The sequence below is a fragment of the Chiloscyllium punctatum genome, chromosome 52 (genome assembly GCF_047496795.1).
Source record: "Chiloscyllium punctatum isolate Juve2018m chromosome 52, sChiPun1.3, whole genome shotgun sequence".
NCBI classification, from domain to species: Eukaryota; Metazoa; Chordata; class Chondrichthyes; order Orectolobiformes; family Hemiscylliidae; genus Chiloscyllium; species Chiloscyllium punctatum.
In genome coordinates this window covers 14809589-14832788 of record NC_092790.1, presented here as the reverse complement: position 1 = coordinate 14832788, position 23200 = coordinate 14809589, and the positions used below count along the sequence as shown (strand labels likewise).

At 42.7% G+C, this 23200-nt stretch overlaps 1 protein-coding gene, 2 long non-coding RNA genes and 1 pseudogene across 9 annotated transcripts in view; 2 read left to right on the top strand and 2 right to left on the bottom strand.

Moving 5' to 3' along the window:
• LOC140470771 (uncharacterized) overlaps window positions 1-10363 on the bottom strand; it is a 33557-nt gene extending 23194 nt beyond the window's left edge. The window contains exon 1 of one of the 3 annotated variants that reach the window (XR_011956672.1): window positions 10130-10363. This is a non-coding gene — a long non-coding RNA (uncharacterized lncRNA). The other 2 variants (XR_011956671.1, XR_011956673.1) reach the window with 2 other exon arrangements.
• LOC140470724 (histone H2B 1/2-like) overlaps window positions 1-23200 on the top strand; it is a 698799-nt gene that overhangs the window by 505298 nt on the left and 170301 nt on the right. The window lies entirely within an intron of this gene.
• Window positions 1-23200, bottom strand: part of LOC140470784 (uncharacterized) — a 203025-nt gene that overhangs the window by 81557 nt on the left and 98268 nt on the right. The window lies entirely within an intron of this gene.
• Window positions 10772-11332, top strand: LOC140470883 (histone H2A-like; annotated as a pseudogene).

Sequence of the window (23200 nt, the reverse complement as noted above, 5' to 3'; positions counted from 1 at the left end):
CAAAATTGGCCTTTCTCCAATTTAGAACTTCAACTTTTAGATCTGGTCTATCCTTTTCCATCACTATTTTAAAACTAATAGAATTATGGTCACTGGCCCAAAGTGCTCCCCCACTGACACCTCATGCCTGCCCTGCCTTATTTCCAAAGAGTAGGTCAGGTTTTTCACCTTCTCTAGTAGGTACATCCGCATGCTGAATCAGAAGATTTTCTTGTACGCACTTAACAAATTCCTCCCCATCTAAACCCTTAACACTATGGCAGTCCCAGTCTATGTTTGGAAAGTTAAAATCCCTTACCATAACCACCCTATTATTCTAACAGATGGCTGAGATCCCCTTACAAGTTTGTTTCTCAATTTCCATCTGACTATTAGGGGGTCTATTACACAATCCCAATAAGGTGATTATCCCTTTCTTATTTCTCAGTTCCACCCAAATAAGTTCCCTGGATGTATTTCCAGGAATATCCTCCCTCAGCACAGCTGTAATGCCATCCCTTATCATAAATGCCACTACCCCTCCACTCTTGCCTCCCCTTCTATCTTCCTGTAGCATTTGTATCCTGGAACATTAAGCTGCCAGTCCTGCCCATCCCTGAGCCATGTTTCTTAGTAATTGCTATGATATTCCAGTCCCATGTTCCTAACCAAGCCCTGAGTTCATCTGCCTTCCCTGTTAGGCCCCTTGCTTGGAAGTAAATACAGTTTAATTTATTAGTCCTACCTTGTCCCTGCTTGCCCTGACTGTTTGACTCGCTTCTGTTCTCAACTGTACCAGTCTCAGACTGATCTCTTTCCTCACTAATTCCATGATTCCCACCACCGCCCCCCCCCCCCCCACCTCCCACCTCCATCATACTCATTTAAATCCTCCTGAGCAGCCCTGAGAAATTTCCCTGAGTATATTAGTGCCCTTCCAATTTAGGTGCAATCTGTCCTTCTTGTACAGGTCACTTCTACCCCAAAAGAGATTCCAGTGATCCAAAAATGTGAATCCTTCCCCATACACCAGCTCCTCCACCATGCATTTATCTGCTCTATCCTCCTATTCCTGCCCTCACTCACTTGGAGCACTGGGAGTAACCTCCTTTTTAAATTTCTGCCTAATTCTCTGTAATCTCCCTTCAGAATCTCAACCTTTTCCCTTCCTATTTCATTGGTTCCAATGTGGACAATGATCTCTTGCTGGCCCCTCTTCCCCCATGAGAACATCCTGTACCCTCTCTGAGACATCCTTGATCCTGGCACCAGGAAACCAACACATCATTCTGCTTTATTGCTTCTGGCCACAGAAACGTCTGTCTGTACCTCGGACTACAGAATCCCCTCACACAATTGATCTCTTGGAAGTTGACGTACCCCTCGTTGCATTAGAGCCAGTCTCAATACCAGAAACTTGGATTGTCAGGGGAACATAGCATGAGTAGCCATCACCCCCCTACACTTTCCAAAACATCATACCTGTCCAAAGGGAAATCAAATATTGACATGAAAAGGTACACATTCAGACAGATACCCAGAGGGTATTGGACACAGAATGAGAAAGCTCTCAGAAAGTGGTCTGGTTATAAACATGTGAACAATAAATTCAAAATACAGATGCAGAATATAACTTACAATCATAAACTGTACCATTGAATAAAAGTTGTGGAAATTATCCAAATTGCTTTACACTGTCGAGACTAACAATGATAGAAAAAGTCTCCCTTTCATTTACAGTACATAGAATTTCTTCAGTGCAGACAGAGGTCATTTGGCCCATTCCCCTGCAACAACTCTCCAAAGCGGATCCCACCCAGATGTAGACCCCACCCAATCCCCATAACTCCACGTTTACCATAGTTAACCCACTGACACTGCACATCCTTGAAGACTACAGGACAATTTACCATGGCTAATCCAGCAAACCTGCACATGTTTGGACCATGCAGAAAAACAAGAGCACCCAGAGGAAACTCATGGAGACACGGGCAGAATGTGCAAACTGCACACAGGTAATGAACCAAGGCTGAAATTGAATCTGTGTCCCTGGCAATTCTGTACCACCATGCCACCCTGAAATGGATGGCAATTGATAAAACCTTATTCATGTTGAGCAACAGAGATTTGAAGTAAATAGAGCTCCTGCAGTTTCTGCAAGTGTCATGTTAAACAGAGACAAGTACACTCACTTATTCACAGAGCACAGACTGACAGGTGCAGATACTTTCAGGTACAGATGCACTCATCCATTCATATAGTTGAAGCTGTCAGGGATAGATTGATGATTGCACAAACACATTCACATTGCAGAAACTGTCGGGTACATATTGATAACACACTCACATTCCCAGAGCGAAGTCTCGGGTATATATTGATAACTACATTTTTACATTCAGCTGGAACCTAATGGGGCAGATTGATAACTAAAATCACATTGACAAAGCAAAAGCTGACAGGTAGAGACTGGTAATGACACTCTCATATTCACACAGCAGAATCTGACAGGGGCAGATAGATAATTGGACTGTCGTCTTCACATCACAGAAACTGACAGGGGGAGACAGATAACTAGACAGTCATATTCAAATTGGACAGACTGATGGACAGATCAATAACTACACTTCCATATCCACAGATCAGATACTGACAGGTACCAATGGATAGGCAAAGGTGAGGACTGCAGATGCTGGAGATTAGAGTCGGGAGTGTGGTGCTGGAAAAGCACAGCAGGTTAGGAAGCATCCGAGGAGCAGGAGAATCGATGTTTTGGTTAAAAGTCCTTCATGAGTACAGATGGATAACTACACCAATACATTTACATCGAAGAAACTGTCAGGGAAAGATTGATAACTAAGCTCATGCATTCCTGTCGCTGAGAGCAACAGGTATATTTCAATATGTACCCCCACATGTTCACTTAGCAGAAGATGGCAGGTTGACATTGATAACTACGTTCACATTTTAACAATGCAGAAACTGACAGAGACGATTGATTAAACTATCACATTTACAGACCAGAAACTGTCATACTCACACAGTAGAAACCAACAGGTATAGGGTGATAACTTCACTCAAGTATGCACATAGCAGAATCTTACTGGGAGAGGGTGATACCTGTACTCTCACATATTCACATAGCAGAAGCTTAGAGCTGCAGATTGATACATAAGCTCTCATTGTACGTATAAAATGGTTGGGTATATTCTCATTGGAGTTTTGAAGAACAATGTATGACCTTTCGAGCAAAAAAAATTTATCTGAAGGGAGTTGACAGAGTTGATGCTGGGAGGATGGCACTGCTCATGAGACAATCCGGAGTAAGGGACACAGTTTTGGACAGGAAGGCTTCTGTCTAAGAAAGCAATGCAGAATATTCTCCCCTTGTTTTGTTCCACAGAGAGCAGTTAGGATTGGGTTATCAGCTTAATTTATGCTAATGCAGTCATATATCTTTTTTGATACATAAAGGAGTCTTTGGTTATGAGCACTAAACATCAAAATGAGATGAAGACCATAACTAAAGCCTGACAGAGTACACACAGGCAGATAGAAATGTCACAGATTTCTCATGCTTCTTGTAGTGTTCTGCTTTGAGATATTTAAAGTGACACAAGATAGAAAGAAATTAATAACTACAGCATATACACTGTACCTGCATGACAGGATTGGAAGGCATCATTCACCATACACTTTATCTGTAACTTATGTGTGTTTACAGATCACATACTGATCGATTCAGTTATAAGTTACCCTGACATATCAGGGATGGAGTGAAAAAAAAGATTAACCATCCATTTCATCAGAAACTTTGAGATGTTGAGATATTTGCTTTCTGTCATGCCAGCGATTGACTGAAACTGAGTAAGTATAAGATTAGAAACAACAAACTAGCAGTTACAGAATGAAATACTGAGCCACTAGCAAAGCAATAAATTGTTAAGATATAATGCAACTATTGATTCGCTAGAAACTGGCATAAACAATGTAATATCAGCAGTGAAATTGTTACTAACAATATCTGCAATGTTCAAAGTATTATCCTTTATCAAAATGCTACAGTTATAAATACAAACTCAGCTTCAATTTGCAGAAGCTGACATTCATAAGGTATGGGAGTGGAGTGTAGTGAGTCCTGCCTGAGTCTGTCCAAAGTGGTATCCGGTACTTTCAATATTGACATCGACAGAGGAAAGCAACAAGGTACACTTCAGAAGGTTTGAGTTACAGTCCAGTAACATACTGACATGGCAAGACTGTGAAATAGAGCTTACAAAAATACATCCCAGAAACAGATGGGCACAGATTGGAGTTAAGAGTGTGATGCTGGAAAAGCACAACAGGTCAGGCAGCATCCGAGAAGCAAGAAAATCAATGTTTCGACCATAAGCCCTTTATCTCGATGTTTTAGGCATAAGCCTAGCATCCGCAATCCTCACTTCCTCAATCCTCACTTCCTCCTGGGGGCACAAATTGGAGGAATACTTCTAAGTGGCTGGCAAATAGTGTAACGTTTTACCATCAGTGATTGATGTTTACAGAATAAAACCTGTCTTGAAGTAACACTAATTGACTATTACACAGAGGATGAGAGCCACAGTGGACAGATGTTGAGTTAATGCCAAATGTGTAAGTTACGACACGATAGATACAAAGTTAAAGTGACACATATAGCATGCTAACAGTTGCTGGCTGTGAGAAACAAAGCTCACTCACTTCAATAATTTCAGTCCGAGACAGGATCTGAATCAGTAGTGTCATTTATTTTACCCTTGCAAGAGGATGTGATGTCCACTGTCGACACACACCAAATTCAACAAGTACGCGATATTTATGTAATTTGTTTCCTTTTTTTATCCCATTGCTCCTCCCCGTTTACATCTTCCCCTTCTCTAAGACCGGCACCCATTACTCCTGTTTATCTCTTGCCTTATCTGGCCTTGTCTGTGACAAAATGCTTATTTCTGGCCTCACAAGGCCGTTTGACCACATCCTGCTGTGGCCCATTGTTAGGTATTGTCTACTCCCTCCATCTGTGCTTTCCCCAACCATACTGATCCTTATGACCTTTTAATTGGGGTTTGTTCCTGTGTTTCTGTAAAAGTGGGAAACAGATGCTTATAACTACTGCTTGTGCAAGCGTATCTGCCTTAACCTACATCCTCACAGCACCTTATCTATTTGTCTGTAACATCTACCATTGTTTTGCAGTCACGTTTCATTCTTGCATACAAATTTAGGTAATACAAAAACAAGTATGTATTTCCTTCACAGAGTTTGTATTCTTGTTGACTCAGCTCTTAGTTGAAACAATGACGCACTGGTGGGAGTTCATTTACTTTGTATAAGTAATTATAATTGCAGAAGTAACACTACTTTACCTATATCCCACAATTTACCCTTTTTCTTTAATTAACATTTGTTACCTTCTGCATTTTTCTTTAAAGCATCGTCCGCGAAATTCGCAAGCATCATTCCCGAGATTTCATCCATCTTGGTCTCACTCATCCCCTCATTATTTAGTCGATAAAGTTCCTCTGACTGATTCTCTTTTAGGGGCATCTGTTTCATTAAGGCTGTCTCAATCAGTACTTGGGTGAGCCCTCGTATACAGGGTATGATACAACAGCCTATGGCCACCAATACCCCGACTACTACTATCAGCGAAGTAAGGATGGAAACCACCACCCCCTTCCATTTTCCAAACCATGATGCAAGTCATCCCGTGAGAGATGTGTCTACTCCTGAATTCTCAGCCAGTTCCTCTGCGAAGGTAGTCAATCCCCTTAAGGTCCAAGTAATTGAACCATCAGGCACAGTGTTATTAGGAATAAAGGTACAACAGCTTCTTCCTAACATCTCACACACTTTTTCTGCTAAAATTATATCAAGGGCCATTCTGTTTTCCCATGCCATCCAACTTGTCGCATCAAGCTGTTCTGTTATTCCTTTAACCGCATCTCTTGTATAATTTATAAATCACTGTTGATTATAGAAAATGTAATTTATCCAATCTACATTTTTATTAATTGTTACCCACCAGAAGAGAGCTGACTCAAAGCCTGCTGCAATCTGGTTGCGAGTCTTGAACTCATCAGGTACCCCCCTAGGGACTCCTATAGAATTGAGATAAATCCTGTCATCGAAAGAAGTTTCTAACAGTAATCTTTTACCCCTTCCCTTTTTCCCTCCTATCTTTTCCTTCTCAAATGCCAGGGTAAATGGAATTGCCAATTGTACAATTGCACAGATCCCTCTCCAATCTGGAGGTAGTGTGGATCTCAATATTTTGCCTCCACAGTCCCACCACAGATCCGCTCGGGGAACCTTTTGTGCTGAGTAGTTCCCTCCCTTGTCCATTTTGGTAGTCAAAAGAGCCTGATACGGCCCTTCCCAGTCCGGTTGCAATTTAGTCCCTGTCCATGATTTTAACAAGACGCAATCTCCCGGTCCAATCGGATGAACAGCAAATTCAAGGGGTTGAGTCTGTGCCAATAAAGCCTGTTTCCTGAGTAAAGACAAAGAGGAGGACAAACCCAGTATATCATTCTTTAAGAACAAATCTTTAGTTTCTGGGATTGGCAGTGGCCAGTGATAGGAACTTCCTGATGACCTGGGACAGTAGGTATTAGGGAATAAACCACCGCTTCCTGTGGATTCAGAGCTGCTTCTTTCGTTACCTCATCAGCCAGTATTGTAGATTTCCATTCTTTAACTAACAATGAATTAATGCAGTCATGTTTTAAATTAACCAGGAATCAATATGACTGGTCACTGAGACTGCGTGAAGGGATCCTGCCAATTAATATTGATTCAGGCTAACAATTGATTTATTGTAAATATTAATTATATATTATATATTATATAAATATAAAAATCATTATCTGTAATTCAGGGTGGAAATGCAACAAATGACCAAAACGTTTTTAAAACTGTAATTGCGCAGTTCTATTTGTTTACCAGTCACTTGTGCTTTCTCATTCTGTTTCTGTAATTGTTTTGCTTGAGCACATTCATTTTTTAAGAACCTCAACAGATTTCATAGCACCATTTGCAGTTACTTCCGTCCCAATTTAGTGGCAGCATTTTTCATCAAGGTCCATAAACGGTACTGTCTTTACTTCCTTTTTCAAATCTGGACACTCTCTCTTAAAGTGACCTGTCCTTTCACAGGAATAACATCCCGCCTGTGGGGATTTCCACTTCGATCCTTGTTCCTGTCCACCAGACCCCTTAATATCTCCTCCCTGACCATTCCGGTTTCTTTCTCCTTTTAGTTTTGTCCTTTTCTTTATTATCTCATCAACCGTGGGCTATCATTATTTTTGCCTTTTGTTTCCACTTCTCATGTTACATTGCCAGATCAATTGCTGACCCGATTTAACCAACTGAACAGCCTCAGGGCCACCCAATGGCCGTTTTTCACCACCCAATGTTTTATTTAGACCTTGAGAATTTTTTTTAAAGAAATATTGCAATATTTCTTGCTCCCCATAACTTCAAATACCAATTCATCAATTCATGCTTGACTAACTTTAAAGCCTGTTCCTAACTTGTAAATATATTTATATATTTACATTCATTTATTCAGTATTCAATATTTAAAATGTAGAATGCATACAGTTCCCAACTTTGAATCCACCATAATTACCCAGTTTTAGTCCCTTAATTTAAATCCAAAATTAGTTTTCTTAAGTAGTCCTGACCAATCATTGCACAATTACAATGCTATAGGTCATGAAATAATCAGAGCTGCCTTAAAAGAATTTGTCTGTTCAAGTTAAAAAAAAACTTCTAATGCATGAACAATGGCCAAATCCAAGATCATAGGATTTTGTTTTTACTACAATCTAATGTTGAACTGAAACTTCAACTGCCCTCCATAAATCGCTTTTATGTAAGGATAAAAGAGATTAGTTAGAAACTGATAGTAAGGCAGTCATGACCTGTAAGAAGAACAGGAGTTATCTTTTTTTCTCTCATAATCACTATAGAATCTTTAACCTTAAAAGAAATCATGTTAAGTTTCCATAATACAAATCAGATTCAGAACAGTCCTGGAACTCAAGCTCCAGGGAATAACACGCAAACATTCAATCACCAACAAACAAATGTGCATTCAAACCAAATCACAAAGGGTTAAACTTTCTACCAGCTGTACAGCTCTTTTCGTTCTCTCTCTCACACACCATATCTCACAGACACTTTCTGAGCTTCTCGCAACAACACCTCTGGGTGCTCCTCGCTTCAGCCCTCGATCTTTTGAATATTTTTCTGGATGTCTGGCCATGATTTAGTTACAAAGTGTACGCTCAGTAGCCCTTCAGCCACTAGCCCTTCCAACTTGAAGAATGATCTGATTCCTCCTGACTGTAAGGCTGTTTTCCATTGACATATCAATTCAAATATTTACAAACCCAGTCTTCGTCTGACCCGTACTTTGGCCAGAAGACAGCGGAACGAAGAATGGATTCCTTAGTCCATACAAAGCAACAATATTTAATCATCTTTTTCCCTTGTACAAGTATTATTTTCCCAATTCCACAACATTCTGCCCAATGGACTTTCTGTAGGGACCCTGCCTCCATTTCCATTGCCTTTTTCTTCTTTTGTTCTCCCGGAGGCTTTTTCCTTACCCACGGCACAACCCATATTGAGTTCCTTTGTTAGTCCCTTATTAACTACTAAAACTCAATCCCGGCCACCAAGGCAGTACTTAAAATCAATTTTCTTACCCCGGTCTATGCACAGAGTTGCCTGGCCCCTTTTTGACATATTTTCTATCAACCTCCTTTCACTGTTAGATTTAGATGTCTCTCTTGTAGGATTCGTACCAGTCGCCCAAGGGAGCGGACCAAACTGGGACATGAGACCGCTCCCCAATTGGGAACAGGCGCGTCTTCCCAGTGTCCAGGACCAGCCACTCCCCCCGGTGATGGAAGGACATCCCGGATGAGCCCCCAATTGTGAGAAACAAAGCTCACTCACTTCAATAATTTCAGTCTGAGACAAGATCTGAATCAGTAGTGTCATTTATTTTACCCTTGCAAGAGGGTGTGATGTCCACTGTCTCCAAGGCAGGGACACACACACCCTGAATTCAACGAGTAAACAATATTTAAGTAATTTGGTTCCTTTTTTTATCCCATTTCTCCTCCCCGTTTACATCTTCCACTTCTCTAAGACCGGCACCCATTACTCCTGTTTATCTCTTGCCTTATCCGGCCTTATCTGTGACAAAATGCTTATTTCTGGCCTCACAAGGCCGTTTGACCACATCCTGCTGTGGCCCATTGTTAGGTATTGTCTACTCCCTCCATCTGTGCTTTCCCCAACCATACTGATCCTTATGACCTTGTAATTGGGGTTTGTTCCTGTGTTTCTGTAAAAGTGGGAAATAGATGTTTATAACTACTGCTTGTGTAAACATATCTGGCTTAACCTCCATCCTCACAGCACCTTATCTATTTGTCTGTAACATCTACCATTGTTTTGCAGTCACGTTTCATTCTTGCATACAATTTTAGCTAATACAAAAACAAGTATGTATTTCCTTCACATAGCTTGCATTCTAGTTGACTCAGCTCTTAGTTGAAACAATTACACACTGGTGGGAGTTCATTTACCTTGCATAAGTAATTACAATTGCAGAAGTAACACTATATCCCACTCTGGTTAACAGGCACTCGCCTATGACTTGAGAAATATTAAAAGCCCGGGCAAGACGCCGAAATGAAAAGTGCAGCAACGTGGTTCAGTTACACTGCAGGTACTTGCAAAGCCCACAGTTATCAGTCAAGGTCTCAGAAATATATTCATCCCACAGTCAAGACGTGACTCAAGAAAAGTATTACATAGAAAATTTTTCTTCTCATTTCTCTGCAACTCCGGGCAATTGAGAACGAGTTGCATCAACCCCAAGTGTAGAAAACACTCACAGTCAGGTTCCAGTGGTACGTGTAACTTGACAACAAATCACAATTTCGAATGGATGAGAGTTTTTTTCACACAGTGACAAGTTCTGTATTAATTCCAGCCGATACAGAGGAACAGAAACAGACACGTGTTTGATCCGAGTTTTCGCAATGCAAAATAAAGCTTCCTGCTGTCGGTGAGAGACTTTCTAACCGAACCGAGAGAACACACCTACCGGGCTGGAGCGTGGAGCTTTTGCTGAATCTGATCGAGAGCGATAAGGGAGGACAGCTTTAAAATATCGTCTTAAAAAACGTGTTCGCCCTCGATGCTGAGCCGGAAGAATGCTGTGTGCTGCTTTATCAGCATATCCGGGTGGTACTGAAATGTGAAAAGACAGGTTGCAGACTGCAGTGTTTGGCCTGTTTTGTTTCAGCTTCTTCTCAAGGTTTAGAAAATAACCCACTCTCAAAATCAGATACAGTTCGGCAAATGAGGGAGAGTAAGACCGTGTGAATTATACATTTGTAAACTAAAAGTAAATTAACATGAGTATTAATGTTTTTTGAATTTGCTCAGTTATTATACTTCATTATTGAGGTAAAACATATTCCTTTGTTTGGAAATTGGCGGGATTTTCAAATTGTAAAAAAGCGGTTGATGATTTAGCGCCGGTTCTTTCCTCCCTCCTCCCCGTGCCCTCTCCGGATTGGGGAATGAGGCAGATATCTGATTGGGAATTGGAACAACATTAGGAGGGGCTGAACAATGGGACCAATCAGAAACGGCCGCCCCACCATCCCTCCCGAAGGTATAAGAGGCCGCAATGTGGGCGGAGTGTAGTATTCTCTCCGGAAGTGTTTGTGAGATTGTAGCTATGTCTGGAAGAGGAAAGGGCGGTGGGAAAGGACGCGCCAAGGCGAAGTCTCGGTCGTCCCGGGCTGGCCTGCAGTTCCCGGTGGGCCGTGTTCACAGGCTCCTGAGGAAGGGTAACTATGCTGAGCGTGTGGGTGCTGGAGCGCCGGTCTATCTGGCTGCGGTGTTGGAGTATCTGACGGCTGAAATCCTGGAGCTGGCCGGCAACGCGGCCCGGGACAACAAGAAGACCCGCATCATCCCCAGGCACCTACAGCTGGCCGTGCGCAACGACGAGGAGCTCAACAAGCTGCTGGGAGGGGTGACCATCGCTCAGGGCGGGGTGCTGCCTAATATCCAGGCCGTGCTGCTGCCCAAGAAAACTTCCGCTGCTGGATCCGCTAAAAAGTGAAGAGACCATTCTTGAATCTGACAAACCAAAGGCTCTTTTAAGAGCCACTCACAGCATCTGTGAAAGGAGCTGAACTCTCTGCCGGACTGAATTACTTTCCTTTTAAAGTATAGGGCCCTGGCCGTTATACCTAACATCGCTAAATTTCCATCCCTTTTTTATTGGATACTGTTACAGTCTGTGGGAGCAGAGGAAGATTATATCATGGAATACGATTGTAAGATTGTCTGGAACTACATTATTTCTCATTGCATGGTAACTGCCTGAGTGATCAATGTTATAAGTTTAGAATAGTGTCACGGATGTTCCCAATCGGCTTTGGCTTCACATTTCCTTTAACTGCATCAGTAAGACCTGAATCCTCCCGCTGTCTCTGCAACATATACCTCTGCAATTTCTTCTCTGCTCGGTTCATTTCTACTCTTATTTTCGCTCGCCTCTGGAGAGAGTGTGTGTTCCACAGCGGTCAGTCATTTTTCAGCTGTAAAAGGAGGGAACGCGGTAAAGTGAGATTGTGTGAAGTTTAGTTTCGTAATCGAAAAACCAATCAACGTGTACATGTATTCTCCTCTGTATAATCTCCTGTTCTTTTATACGGGATGGCGGGCATTTTCAAATTTGAAAATAAGCCGTTGGTCTCTTGGCGCCATTTATCCCCTTTTCTCTCCTGTCCCCACCTCACCAAGCCATGTTATCGCAAAGGGCGTCAATGAGGAGATGGGGTCTTTCCTGAAATATCTAACCCAATACCACAATTTGATGTGAACATCACTCATCTAATTACTATATTTCCGCAATCCCTGAATGAAGATCTCATTAGTTGCAAATTCACTGCCGTTACCTTCCGTTTTTGTTTCTAACTAACTTCCGATAGACATAGTGTCCTAATGTCCCCTGTCGCTTCGTGCTCTCTCTGGATGAGCAACCCAACTTGTATCCGCTGTGAATCAATCGAAAAACCGCCGATTGAAACATCTTAAAATTTAACAGTGTACACCGATAAAATTCCAGAACCACACTTTATCAGTAATTTTTATTTGATCCAAATTATTACTTGCCCGAAGACAATTTGTAATCGCTGCCTGAGCGGGCAGATGGAAAGATCGCGCCACATAACACATCTGCAGGCTCCCAGAGTGTTATGCCTGGGAAATATAAATACTGTAAGATGGAACATTAATGTCTGGGTTCCACAGTAAATAAAAACAAATTATTATTATTATTCATGGCATGGACAGCCAAGTACACATTGATATTATTACTGAGACAGACAGGTACTCATTTGCCTCTGCCAGACATCACGCTTCTTCGCTCCAATCGCTGCCGAATGAGAAACGAGTTGCCTCCCCTTCCTTTTTTATACAGCCCCGCCCTACCTGACTGAGAAAGAGGTAAAAACAATGACTGCAGATGCTGGAAACCAGATTCTGGATTAGTGGTGTTGCAAGAGCACAGCTACCGCCCTCAGACCCCACCCCTCCAACCGTAACAAGGACAGAACGCCCCTGGTGTTCACCTTCCACCCTACCAACCTTCGCATAAACCAAATCATCCGCCGACATTTCCGCCACCTCCAAAAAGACCCCACCACCAGGGATATATTTCCCTCCCCACCCCTTTCCGCCTTCCGCAAAGACCGTTCCCTCCGTGACTACCTGGTCAGGTCCACACCCCCCTACGACCCACCCTCCCATTCTGGCACTTTCCCCTGCCACCGCAGGAACTGTAAAACCTGTGCCCACACCTCCTCCCTCACCTCTATCCAAGGTCCTAAAGGAGCCTTCCACATCCATCAAAGTTTTACCTGCACATCGACTAATATCATTTATTGTATCCGTTGCTCCCGATGCGGTCTCCTCTACATTGGGGAGACTGGGCGCCTCCTAGCAGAGCACTTTAGGTTACATCTCCGAGACTCCTGCACCAATCAACCAAACCGCCCCGTGGCCCAACATTTCAACTCCCCCTCCCACTCTGCCGTGGACATGGAGGTCCTGGGCCTCCTTCATCGCCGCTCCCTTGCCTCGGAACACTTCAATCCCAGGGCATCAATGTGGACTTCAAACGTTTCCTCATTTCCCCTTCCCCCACCTCACCCTAGCTCCAAACTTCCACCTCAGCACTGTCCCCATGACATGTCCTACCTGCCTATCTTCTTTTTCACCTATCCACTCCACCCTCCTCCCTGACCTGTCACCTTCATCCCAGCCCCACTCACCCATTGTACTCTATGCTACTTTCTCCCCAACCCCACCCTCCTCTAGTTTATCTTTCCACCCCTCAGGCTCTCTGCCTTTATTCCTGATGAAGGGCTTTTGCCCGAAACGTAGATTTTACTGCTCCTCGGAAGCTGCCCGAACTGACTGAGAAAGAGCTGACAGAGAGTGAGAGGCGGGTCCGGAGAGGAAACTAAGTGACAGTCAGAGCAGGGAAATGTCTTTGATCATCCAGCTCCGCCTCCAGCTCACTCCCGCCCCAACTGTATCTGGGACTGAACCTTTTCTCCCCAAAGCCGATTGTTCCTGACCAGAGGAGCGCATGCGTGAGGCCCTCCCCCAGCGCTGCCATTGGGGAGCATTTACTCAGTGAGTACAAGAGGTTTGTTTGAAACAGACCGCAATGGAGAGATCAGCGCCCAGGGAAGGGAGGGAACAGCAGGCTCCTTCCAGCAGCACATCGGGATGGGAGCCTGGGACACAGAGGGGGCTCCGAGACCGGGATTGATTCGGGGTGAGTTCAGGGAGAACCGAGGGCTCTTCCTGAAGAAGGGTTTATGCCCGAAATGTCGATTCTCCTGTTCCTTGGATGCTGCCTGACCTGCTGTGCTTTTCCAGCAACATATTTTTCAGCTCTGGTCTCCAGTATCTGCAGTCCTCACTTTCTCCTAGTTGATAAGCTTCTGCCCATTTCTCATCTTCCTGAATGTGAAGTTCTCCATTTCCTCATTAAAACATCATTTTTAAGATAATAACAATCAGGGAAACATTTGGATCCGTTTTGTATATGCCTTTTGATAGATTTGCTTTAAATTTTCATCTTTTTGCTGTAACTCAGTTAATTTACCTGAGCTAAAGATGTCTGCTTTGTTATCTATCTGTTCCTGGTTTGTCTCAACTATCTGATCTGCAGCATCTGCCGTCCTCACTTTCTTCAACACTCAGAACAAAAGACACTAATACTTACCACTCACTGCCTTTGAGTCCATCTACCAGAATCCCAAATCAGAACTACAGAATAAGTTCTGCAAACAGGCCCCAATCTGTTATCGAAAAGGCCAGACCCTCTCCAAATATTTCAAGAACGTAACCCACACCATAACTTTGCTAATTTTTTTTAAGCGTGTATAACAAAGATATTCCAGGAGGGATGCAGCTCGTTAAACCAAAGCGTTTAAACCAAACAGCTTGACTTACAAATTTCCCGAATGATACACAAACAAAAGAGAACAGAATACTAAATAATTTAAAAATCTGAAAACCCAACAGATTATACCAATTAATGATGGTGTTCCCAACATTTACAACAATCCCCATAAATACCCCTTTGGCACAAAAGGTAAAACCAAACACAGGGTCTCACAGGAGAGATCTCAGAGACAGTACCATTATGGACCTGCTTCTTTGGGTTCAGCAACTTTTTCAACTGCCTGACTGCTTTCAGTCAATAGCCAGACAGTTAAAGACCAAATCAAACCAGAGATAAGCTGAGCTGGGATAAAACTGGGACACTCCCCTTTTATTGAACAAGGTTTTCTTTTAAATGTGGAAGCCTTTTGACTGAGGCATTACCTGTTAGCTACAATCAAAGTGGCCCTAAAACCCATCAAGTCCGACTTTTCGGAGCCTGTGTCGTTTATAAGCTTGTTAAAGGAGCAGCATCATCACAGCAAACTGGTTCAAGGAGTAAATGTGTTGAATTAGATGCAAAGTTGGCTAGTCACAGGAAAGAAAGGATAATGTTCAATGGTGGCCATTGTGAATGGAAAGCTGTTTGAAGTGGAGCTCTGCATGACTCAGTGTTGGGACCTGAGCTGTTGGTTTTATCCATGAATGATTTGGAGTTGAATATGGTGGGCAAATTTGTGAAATTTGCAGATGACAAAAATTGGCCATGAAGTGGCTAGAGTGGAGGATAGCTGTAAGCTACAGAACTATATAGATGGTTTGGTGGAGTGGGCAGGAAAGTGGCAGATGGAGTTCAGCTCTGATCAGTGTCAGGAAATGCATTTTGGGAAGTTAGGCAATAAATGGGAATATACTGAGAGGGGCAGGTGAAGTGAGAGAGCTTAGTGTGCAAATGCACAGGTCCCTAAAAGATAGATGGGGTTGTAAAGAAGGCACATGGTAGAGGGGTGGATACAAAAATAGGGAAATAACAATGAAACTGTATAAGGCACTGGTGGCTACAACAGGAGTATTGTGTGCAGTCGGGTCACCATATTACAGGAAGGACATCATTGCTGTGGAGAAAGTGCAGAGGAAATTTACTAGAATGTTGCCTGAATTGTAGCTATCAGGAGAGGTTGGGATTGTATTCCTTGGAACAAAGGTGCCATGATTAAGGAATACAGGGCGGCCCAGTATTCACAGGTCTGGTTATTGCGGTTTACCATGATCTGAGTATATAAAAGGAAATGTTCCAGACCCACGGACCAGGAGGTTGCCAGGATGACATATTTCCCATTTAAATTAATGGTTTTGCACCTATCTACGGTTTTGCGTTTCTGCTGTAGGTTCTGGCATATATCCAAACGGGTACGGGGGGGTCTACAGTACTAAATAGTGAGGTTTCTGATGAAGGAGTAGCACTCCGAAAGCTTGCACTTCCATATAAACCTATTGAATCATAACGTAATGTTGTGTGATTTTTAACTAACTTGTGAGAGGGAGATATTAGACAGGAGGAACCTGTTTACTTGGGCAGAGAGTTCATAAACCAGGGATCACTGATTCAAGCTCAGTGTTTGGAGGATTAGATGATATGTGGAAAAATGTTTTTTTATATATATGCAGAGAGTGGTGGGTATCTGGAATTCTCTGCCTAATTTGGTGGTGCAGGCAGAGACCTGACATTTTTTTAAAACAAAAATTCCCTGGAACTGCACCTCAAGTGTTGTAAACAGGAAGGTTACGGAATGTGGCAAGAAGGTAGGATGAGAAAGGGCACCTGGGTGTGATAGCATTGGCATGGATAAGGTGGGCTGAATGCGCCCCCCCTCCCCGATGCTGTATTATTTTTATGATTCTCTAGCTATCAATGAGACCAGTCAATGCTGTGTGAATATGTAAATAATATTTACCGTATACCGAACGTTACAGTTTGATAACTATACCCACACATTCACCAAACAGGAACTGACAGGTTTAGATCAATAACTAAACTCACATATCCACATACTCACTTGCATCAGGTAGCCCCATTCATGGAGCTGTATGGGTAATGTTTAGTTTTGGAATCTCACTCAATTGGTGATAGAATTTAAAGAACAAAATGGGCAAGGAGCAGCTCAGCAGGAGTGGAATCAGACCTGTGGTTCTGTTTAATTTGCTGGCTTTAAACAACAATTCCTAATGATCATTATTAACTGAATTAGATTAGATTACTTACAGTGTGGAAACAGGCCCTTCGGCCCAACAAGACCACACCGCCCCGCCGAAGCGTACCCACCCATACCCCTACATCTACATCTAGATCTACCCCTTACCTAACACTATGGGCAATTTAGCTTGGCCAATTCACCTAACCTGCACATCTTTGGACTGTGGGAGGAAACCGGAGCACCCGGAGGAAACCCACGCAGACACGGGGAGAACGTGCAAACTCCACACAGTCAGTCGCCTGAGGCGGGAATTGAACCCGGGTCTCCGGCGCTGTGAGGCAGCAGTGCTAACCACTGTGCCACCGTGCCGCCCACAAATGTTACATTGATGTTACCAATCACAACTGATGTTGATTTACAGGAGGTATCTCTTCTGTCTTCCTCCAGGCAAGTTCTCAAAGGAGCAAGATAATGTAATATTCCCTCGGTACAGAACTAAGTTTGACCAGCTGCATTGAACAAACAGCAAGTATGTTATTGTAATCAGAGTGATAGCACAGTCACAGTCACAGAGTGGATTGAGTCAGGTTCACACTGAGTTCCATTTCCAGAGAGATATGTTCAAACCAAGAGTCAAACACCACCGAGGAAATAGAAGTTTATAGTTTTTATCTATATTATCCATTCTTGCAGCTTTCAGTCCATTAATATATTCATCCCAGAACTTCTTTTATGTCACATTCTCAAGATGACTTCCGGTCTTATTTAAAAAAAAGGTGACATCTCAGCTCAGCTCAGACAATATATTAAAGATATGAGGTTAGAGTCTGTCTGTGTCCCAGTTTTGAGTCAGACTGGTTCTATTGTCATAGTAGGGAATATATAAAACATTACATGGATTGACTGCCTGCAGATTGTGGTCTTTTTGAGCAAACTAGAATGTATCTGCAAATATAATTCTTCAACTGCAAATTCACCCCAGAGACGTGTGAGTGAGAGAGACAGAATGTGAGTGTGTGTGAAAGAGAGAGTGTGCATGTGAGTGTGAGTACATTTGGAAATGTGTGTGTTTGTGTGTGCATGCTTGACAAACTGTGTTATGTGTGTGATGGCGTTAGTCTTAGGGTAGATGTAGTGTGGGGGGTGTATGTGTGTGTATGAAGGGAAGTGTGTTGATGAGAGAGGGTCTGCATGAGAGTGTGTCTGAGTGAGAGTGTGTGTAGTGTGACAGGAACCCAATTTGAGGCTGTCCTCATGGGTTCTCAACTTTAGTGAGGATACTTTTCACGTTACAATAGAGGTGAACAAATAGACGATGCTGTCAGTTTGAACAACCATATATGAAGTAGATCGTGAGTACAAATATTGAAGGAATCATTTCAGCTATTAGTAACTGAGAAGGACAGAATTAATCTTTTGTCACAATACTCTAAGTATGACCTAACCAAAGTCTTATAAAGCTGCAATATGACATCCTGACTTTTGTACTCAAAGCCCCAACCAATAAGGCAGGCCAACCAATAAGGCAGGCATGCCATACGCCTTCTTCTAGCTACCACCCTATCTATTTGGCCACATTCAGGGGGCTAGAGACTTGAACCCCAAGATCCTTCTGTACATCAACATCTTTCAGAGTCCAGCCATTTACTGTATACCTTTCCTTAACATTTGATCTCCCAAAGTCCAACATTTTACACTTTGCCAGATTAAACTCAATCTGGTATTTTTCCAGCCATATCCTGCTGTATCCTTTGACAAGCTTCTACCCAAGTCCACCAATCTTTCTATCGTCTGCATTTAGTAACGATAATTTAAAGTTACAATCAAGGTAAACAAATAGCTGATGTGATTACTTTCAGCAACCATATGTAAAGTAGTAATCCAAGACGGAGGACGGGAAAAATTTCTGGCTGTAACAGCTATTCCTTTATTGAGGGATTTCAGGTGTTGGAGGTGATTTCCTCGAATTCCAGGAGCAGCAATTACTGTTTGATGTGCTGTTGCATTGTTTTGGAACTTTGGGGGAAAAAAATGTCAAAATAACAGCAGTTTTAAAAGGGAGAAGAGCAGACAAAGGAAGTACATGGTGAGGACGGTGAAGGAGAGAGAGAGAGATAGAGAGAACCTGCACAGTTACTGCTTTTGCTGTTTTGAATTCATGTATCGCTGGACATCGGAGTGCGTCTGGGAAAATTAACAAACAGTGAATTTCACAACTAATCTTGGAGGAACCTTTTTGGGCAAAGTTCACAGCACAGAATCAGATAGGTTAATCGTTGTTTGATTTGTGTCCAATAGAAAGGCTGCAGTAGTGATTATAGTGGGTTATTTCTTGATTATATGTTTTTGAAGACATGTCTCTTGATTAAAGTTCAAATGTAAACCATAACTATTAATTTAACCTGCGGTTTTGTAGAGGAATAAGACGGAGTTATTTTCTGGGTCTGTAGATTGTGAAGGAGCAAAAATGGCCTTTACTCCAGTGATATGTACTTCTTGTCAGATGTGGGAGTTTAAAGAGAGTTTAAGGGTTACTGCGGATTATATCTGCCATAAATGCTGTTGGATGTGAATCTTATCAGATCAAATGGATCGGTTGGAAAGAAAGTTAGAAGCGATGAGGAATTTGCAACAGCAACAGTATGTGATGGATGGCAGATATAGGAAGGGTGGGGAGGGTCTAAGATACAGTCACATAGATGGGTTAACTCCAGGAAAGGTAAGCGAGTTAGGCACCTAGGGTAGGAGTCTTTTGTGGATATATTCATTTCAAACAGGTATACTGTTTTCGAAAATGTAGGGGTGATGGGCTCTCAGAGGAAAGTAGCACGAGCAGCCAAGTTTCTGGTATTGAGACTGGCTCTAATGCAACGAGGGGTACATCGGCTTCCAAGAGGTCAATTGTGTTAGGGGATTCTGTAGACCGAGGTACAGACAGATGTTTCTGTGGCCAACGGTGAAAAAGAATAATGCTTCCCTGGTGCCAGAGAGGGTGCAGATTGTTCTCACGGCAGAGTGGAGCCAGAGAGAGGTCATTGTCCACATTGGAACCAATGACATAGGAAGGGAAAAGGTTAAGATTCTGAATGGAGATTACAAAGAGTTAGGCAGGAATTTAAAAAGGATGTCCTCGAGTGTAGTAATATCTGGATTACTCCCAGTGCTATGAGCTAGTGAGGGCAGGTATAGGAGGATAGAGCAGATGAATACATGGCTGAGGAGCTGGTGTATGGGAGAAGGATTCACATTTATGGATCATTGGATTCTCTTTTGGGGTAGAAGTGACCTGTACAAGAAGGACAGATTTCACCTTAATTGGAAGGGTATTAATGTACTGGCAGGGAAATTTGCTTGAGCTGCTCGGGACGATTTAAACTAGTAAGGTGGGATCCAGGGAGATAGTGAGGAAAGAGCTCAATCTCAGACTGGTACAGGGGAGAACAGAAACGAGTCAAACAGTCAGGGCAGGCAGTGACAAGGTAGGGCTAATAAATTAAACTGCATTTATTTCAATGCAAGGGTCCTAACAGGGAAGGCAGATGAACTCAGGGAATGGTTAGGAACATGGGACTGGGATATCATAGCAATTACAGAAACATGGCTCAGGGATGGGCAGGACTGTCAGCTTAATATTCCAGGATACAAATGTAACAGGAAGGATAGAAAGGGAGGCAAGAGAGGAGGGGGATTGGCACTTCTGATAAAGGGTAGCATTACAGCTGTGCTGAGGGAGGATATTCCCGGAAATACATCCAGGGAAGTTATTTGGGTGGAACTGAGTAATAAGAAAGGGACGATTACCTTATTGGGATTGTGTTATAGACCCCCTAATAGTCAGAGGGAAATTGAGAAACAAACTTGTAAGGACACCTCAGCTATCTGTTTGAATAATAGGGTAGGGGATTTTAACTTTCCAAACATAGACTGTGACTGCCATCGTGTTAAGGGTTTAGATGGGGAGGAATTTGTGAAGAGTTACAAGACAATTTTCTGATTCAATATGTGTATGTACAGACTGAAAGTGCAAAATTTGACCTACTCTTGTGAAATAAGGCAGGACAGGTGACTGAGGTGTCAGTGGAGGAGCACATTGAGGCCAGCGACCATAATTCTATTATTTTTAAAGTAGTGATGGGAAAGGATAGACCAGATCTAGAAGCGGATGTTCCAAATTGGAGAAAGGCCAATTTTGATAGTATAAGGCAAGAACTACTGAAAACTGATTGGGGGCAGATGGTCGCAGGTAAAGGTACGGGTGGAAAATGGGAAGCCTTCAGAAATGAGATAACGAGAATCCAGAGAAAGTATATCCTACTAGGGTGAAAGGAAAGGCTGGTAGGTATAGGGAATGCTGGATGACTGAAGAAATTGAGGGTTTTGTTAAGAAAAAGAAGGAAGCATATGTAAAGGTATACACAGGATAGATCGAGTGAATCCTTAGTGTATAAATGAAGTAGGAATATACTTAAGAGGGAAATCAGGAGGGCAAAAAGGGGACATGAGATAGCTTTGGCAAATAGAATTAAGGAGAATCCAAAAGATTTTTACAAATATGAAAAGGACAAAAGGGTAACTAAGGAGAGAATAGGGCTCCTCAAAAATCAGCAAGGAGGTCTTTGTGTGGAGGTGCAGAAAATGGGGGAGCAACTAAATGAGTATTTTGCATCAGTATTTACTGTGGAAAATGATATGGAAGATATAAACTGTAGAAAAATCGGTAGTGACATCTTGCAAAATGTCCAAATTACAGAGGAGGTAGTGCTGGATGTTTTGAAGGTGGATAAATCCCCAGGACCTGATCGGGTGGACCCGAGAACTCTATGGGAAGCTACAGATGTGATTGCTGGGCTTCTTGCTGAGATATTTGTATCATCGATAGTCACAGGTGAGGTGCCGGAAGACTGGAGGTTGGCAAACGTGGTGCCACTGTTTAAGAACGGTGGTAAGGACAAGCAAGGGAACTATAGACCAGTGAGCCTGACCTCGGTGGTAAGCAAGTTGGATCGAATCCTGAGGGACAGGATGTATCTGAATTTGGAAAGGCAAGAACTGATTAGGGATAGTCAACATGTCTTTGTGAGTGGGAAGTCATGTCCCACAAACTTGACTGAGTTTTTTGAGGAAGCAGCAGAGCGTTAGATGTGATCTATATGAACTTCAGTAAGGCAAGGTTCCTCATGGAAGAATGATTAGCAATGTTAGATCTCATGGAATTCAGGGAAACTAGCCATTTCGATACAGAACTGGCTGAAAGGTAGACGACAGAGGGTCGTGGTGGAGGGTTGTTTTTCAGACTGGACTCCTGTGACCAGTGGTGTGCCACAAGGATCGGTGTTGGGTCCTCTACTTTTTGACACTTACATAAATGATTTGGATGCGAGCATAAGAGGTACAGTTAGTAAGTTTGCAGCTGACACCAAAATTTGAGGTGTAGTGGACAGTGAAGTAGGTTAGCTCAGATTACAACAGGATCTTGACCAGATGGTCCAATGAGCTGAGAAATGGCAGATGGAGTTTAATTTAGATAAATGCGAGGTGCTGCGTTTCGGGAAAGAAAATCTGAGCAGGACTTATACTCTTAATGGTAAGGTCCTAGGGAGTGTTGCTGAACAAAGAGATTTTGAAGTGCAGGTTCATAACTCCTTGAAAGTGGAGCCGCAGGTAGATAGAATAGTGAAGGCGGCATTTGGTATGCTTTCTTTTATTGGTCAGAGTTTTGAGTACAGGAGTTGGGAGGTCATTTTACAGCTGTACAGGACATTGGGTAGGCCACTGTTGGAATAGTGCATGCAATTCTGGTCTCCTTCCTATCGGAAAGATGTTGTGAAACTTGAAATGGTTCAGAAAAGATCTACAAGGATGTTGCCAGGGTTGGAGGATTTGAGCTATCGGGAGAGGCTGAACAGGCAGGGGCTGTTTTCCCAGGAGCGTTGGAGGCTGAGGGGTGACTGTATCGAGGTTTACAAAATTATGAGGGGCATGGATAGGATATGTAGACAAAGTCTTTTTGCTGGGTTTGGGGAGTTCAGAACTAGAGGGCATAGGTTTAGGGTGAGAGGGGAAAGATATAAAAGAGACCTAAGGGGCAACTTTTTCACAAAGAGCGTGATACAGGTATGGAATGAGCTGCCAGAGGAAGTGGTGGAGGCTGGTACAATTGCAACATTTAAGAAGTATTTGTATGGTTATATGAATAGGAAGGATTTGAAGGGATATGGGCGGGGTGCTGGCAGGTGGGACTAGATTGGGTTGGGATATCTAATCGGCATGGATGGGTTGGACCAAAAGGCCTGTTTCTGTGCTGTACATCTCCATAACTCTCTATATAGAGTACAAATTTATATTGAAGAAACATTTCAGTCTCAGGAATTGAGAGTGACAGAAATAAACTTTTGTCACGTATATAGACGTAGCAACCAAATAATATGAATTCCAAATGCACATTCTCTGTCAAAGCCTGACATAGAATAATTACTGTGTAGGTACATAACCAAACATTG